The 4,604-nt window shown below is 36.6% G+C and overlaps 1 pseudogene across 1 annotated transcript; it reads left to right on the forward strand.

Annotated features, from left to right (window-relative positions):
* The first annotated feature begins 344 nt into the window (after window positions 1-344).
* On the forward strand, window positions 345-4,392 carry LOC143615461 (G-type lectin S-receptor-like serine/threonine-protein kinase At4g27290; annotated as a pseudogene). The gene is made up of 7 exons (XR_013150480.1): window positions 345-1,619; window positions 2,603-2,749; window positions 2,826-2,964; window positions 3,138-3,345; window positions 3,416-3,653; window positions 3,777-3,927; window positions 4,017-4,392. The product of XR_013150480.1 is annotated as a G-type lectin S-receptor-like serine/threonine-protein kinase At4g27290 (transcript).
* The last annotated feature ends 212 nt before the right edge of the window (window positions 4,393-4,604 follow it).

Here is a 4,604-nt window from a genome sequence, read left to right on the forward strand (position 1 = left end):
CGACTTATATACTCTTTCCGATCAAAGTCCTAAAATATCAGTTTGAAATTTGTAAAAAAACTTAACAGAGTTAACTTTTTTTAAACAAGGTCTAATGAGAGAAAATATGATGAAAGATGGGACTTGTGACAAGAATTTTGTTAGATGAGATTATTATTGACAAGATGTTAAAATGTGAGATTACTAAAATTCAATTTATCTAGAAAATAAAAAAAATATATATAGAAGGTGACCGCAATCAATGACTCATTTAATAATGCACAGGTACCATGTACCATGGTAGGTGAGAAAAACACTTACATCACATGCTAATGATAAACAACAAACAAGGTCCAAAAGAAAAGTTTTAGAGACTTGGGAGGATAATATTTAGATTGGAATGGAGCAAGTAGTTATATTTGTTCTTTTACTTGGTTCTCTCCACGTTCAGAAAATCTCTACAGCTGAAATCGACATCATTTCAGATTTACAGTTCTTGACAGAAGAAGACACGTTGGTCTCGCCTGTCGGAACCTTTGAACTTGGCTTTTTCACACCGGGTAGCTCTGGGAATAGATACCTTGGTATTTGGTATAAGCAAATATCTGTTAAGACAGTGGTTTGGGTTGCCAACAGAGACCGCCCACTCAGCGTTTCAGCATCCGGAAAAGCGATACCAATGGTATAATATGGTCATCCAACACAACATCTTCAGCAAAAGCAACCATAAAGCTTGATGACTTTGGAAATTTAGTCATGACAGATGGAGACCACAAAAAGGTTATCTGGCAGAGTTTTGATTATCCAACTGATACTCTTTTACCTGGAATGAAGTTCGGGAGAGACTTGTTGACGCGTAAGGAATGGCATCTATCGTCATGGAAAAGCGATGAAGATCCAGCTCCAGGTGAATTTACCTATAGCATTGACACACGCGGTTATCCTGACGACATACTCAAACAAGGTGCGGATATTAAATTCAGAGCAGGACCATGGAACGGTCGACGGTTTAGTGGGGCTTCGGAGTTCAGCCGGAACACAATCTTTACTTATAGTATGATTATCAATGAAACAATGGTGGCTTTTACATATGATCTTATAAACAGCTCTGTTGTATCGAAGTTCTCCTTGATTTCGTCGGGAATCTACAACGTTCTGTGTGGGTGGAAGATGCTAAAAAATGGCAGCTTATCGTACAATTGCCGAGAGGGATGTGTGATTCGTATAACATATGTGGTTCTTATGGAAGCTGCAGCACTGCGAATTCGCAGGCATGTTCGTGCTTAGATGAGACTAAATTTGTGCCTAGAGACCCAAAGGGTTGGGGGTTAGAAAATTGGTCTGGTGGCTGTGTGAGGCGAATAGCATTGAATTGCGAAAATGGAACTGACGGGTATATAAGGTATCCGAAGGTAAAATTGCCGGACACACAGAATTCGTGGTTTAACATGAGCATGACCCTAAAGGAATGTGAAGCAGCATGCCTAAAGAATTGTACTTGTATGGCTTATGCAAATACAAATATCACAGGGGAAGGAAGTGGCTGCTTGCTTTGTACAATGATCTCCGAGACATCAGAATAATAACCGACGGAAACGGTGGTCAGGATATATTTGTAAGAATGTCTGCCTCTGAATTAGGTAACGACTTCCTACTTAAGTTTGCTTACCGTGTATATATTTTAACTTCAAACTTATCTAAATGGGTTGTATACTTGTATTATAAGAAACTATACTCTACACAGATCCATTTGCGTTTGTACAGAGTTGCTAATTATTTGTTAAAAGTAAAAAAGAATGATTTATGCTAGCTTGGAATAATCTAAAAAACTAGGAAGAAGGTTATGGATGGGATTTGTTGTTTCCCTTTCTCAATTGATATGGATGCATACACCTCTTTTATAGATGTTGCAAAAGAAACCAATCATCAAAACTTTTTAAGTAACTAGATGATCAGAAAACCAACAATCATGACCATAAAAAAGTTATGATAATTGATATTCTTAACTGGCAAGCTAGACGCCGCTTTTGATTCGATGTTTAGCTTGAAACAAGAAAGAACAGCAAAAAGGAAAACATCTATGATAAGTTGGTTCATCAAGTTGAGACCAAAATGTAAATGATCTTATTGTTGAGTTTTCTTTCTTCGTTATTCTCTCTTCATTCTTCGTTAGTCGGTCTCCCTTCATCTTCCTCTTCTTCTATGCTGCATACTAGTGATGCAGTTTGTGGTTCCAGTTTTTAAAGTTCACGGTCTCTGAATCATACATACAAACGGAAATGATTTGGTCACCCAGAGTGTTTGAAGCTCTAATACCATATTGAAATTAAAATCCATTAAGAAGATTATTTATACTAGATTAGAATTATCTAAACTAGGAGAAGGTTATGGATGTGAACTCATTTTTTCCTCTCTCAATTGTTATGAAAAATATACACCTCTTTAATAGAGCCATAGAGATGTTACAAACGAAAACCAACTATATATTTTAATTTAACCAGTAATTATATATGAAAACCAACCATCATGAATACATAAATGCTATGATGATTGATGTTCTTAACACTGATTTCATGGCTATTATATCTAAGATACCAATGTTGCATGTTTTATTATCTTGCAGTTACTCAACATGTTTCCAAGAACCAGAGAACAAACAAGAAATTCATCTTATTGTTAGTCTTTCTGGTGGTTCTTCTTATAGGCTTGAGCTCTACATTGTTATGGTATGCACTGAAAAATAGGCATCATGCACAACCGATGGGAGAAGGTAAGCAGTTTAAAGCAATTTGAATTCCTTGAGCAGATTCAGTCAGTTTATAGTTTGTCGTATTTCTAATGCATAGGAGAACCATTGCATATCTATGAAAGCCAGAAAGAGGTCATGGAGCTTCCTTTGTTAAGCTTCTCTACAGTAGCAGAATCTACTGCCAGTTTTTCGCCGGACAATAACTTGGTGAGGGCGGATTTGGACCAGTCTATAAGGTAAAGTATTTTCTATGCACTTTCCAGAGTATAACATAATATCTGATCATATATAGTCCATATATTAGAATGGTATTTCAATGATCCAATGAAAGGCACATTATAATCTATTAAACATAACAAAAAGACGTATGATGTATATAGTTATTGACATTGTAAATGGTAATTTTCAGGGTGTGCTAGATGGGAAAGAAATTGCAGTTAAGCGCCTCTCAACAACTTCAAGACAAGGACTTGATGAATTCAAGAATGAAGTCATCTGCATTTCCAAACTTCAGCAACGAAATCTTGTTAAGCTCCTCGGATGTAGCATAGAGGGAGACGAGAAATTGTTGATCTATGAATACATGCCAAACAGAAGCCTAGACTTCTTTATATTCGGTCAGCGTCATATAATAGCCGTTGATTAATATTATGAACTAACTAAATTACCCAAGTACATGTTTGGCAGATAATAAACAAAGCACGCTACTTGATTGGACAAAACGATTCAGCATCATCGAAGGAATCGCCCGAGGACTTCTTTATCTGCATCAAGATTCACGACTGAGAATCATTCACAGAGATCTTAAAGCAAGCAATATTCTATTAGATCTGGACATGAACCCTATGATATCAGACTTTGGCATAGCAAGAAGCTTTGGAGGTAATGAGACTCAAGCAAACACAGAGAGAGTTGTTGGTACATTGTAAGCTTCACAAACTATCTATATATGTGTGTGTGTGTGTGTGCATGGTGTGTGTGTGTGTGTTTATCATATATATTTCTTAAGTTTATTGTATTACTCTTAGAAACATTTTGTCGACTACAGTGGTTACATGTCCCCGGAGTATGCATGAGACGGTCATTTCTCAACAAAGTCAGATGTGTTCAGCTTTGGTGTTTTGGTGCTGGAGATTGTTAGTGGCAAGAGAAATCGGGGATTTGTTCATCCCAATCATGACAATAACCTTATTGGACATGTAAGTTCACATCTCACATATTTCTCTTTTGAATTGTAATTATAATTCTCTACTATATAACCAAATAAATGTATCCATATTAAATTCAGGCATGGAGAATGTATAATGAAGGCAGGTCAGTGGAGCTCATTGATTCAACTTTAGATGAGCCAAGTGATTCATTAGAAGTTCTAAGATCAATTGAAGTGGGTTTGTTATGTGTTCAGCAAAGTCCGGAAGACAGACCCGAAATGCAATCTGTGGTTCGAATGTTAGGCAGTGAGGGTGCATTGCCGAAACCTAGGCAACCAGCATATTTTACTGAAAGAAAATTGCATGGTGCTGATTTCTCTTCAAGCACTTATCCAACAAGCTCAACCAATGATTTTACTGTTACAGAGGTAGTTGCCCGATAAAAAGCGCACATAACTTCTCATTTAAGGTCGTTAATATTGTTTTCTTGCTTCCATCAAATACAAGGCTATATGTTCATTGCACATACATAACTTCACATTATATTTATTCTTGCTGTTTTGGAGTATAATGGTAGCTAGGGGTACGCAAATAACCAAATTAACCCAACCGTAACTAAATTAACTGAACTGAACAAATACTGATGGTTTGATTAACCATATTTATGGTTTGGTTTTGGTATGTGGCGTAACCAAACTAATCAAAACGAAGTGAACCGATTATAC

This window comes from Bidens hawaiensis, unplaced genomic scaffold (assembly GCF_021521415.1).
Source record: "Bidens hawaiensis isolate Kalapana, Puna unplaced genomic scaffold, B.hawaiensis_p1.1 tig00043042_1, whole genome shotgun sequence".
Classification (NCBI taxonomy): Eukaryota; Viridiplantae; Streptophyta; class Magnoliopsida; order Asterales; family Asteraceae; genus Bidens; species Bidens hawaiensis.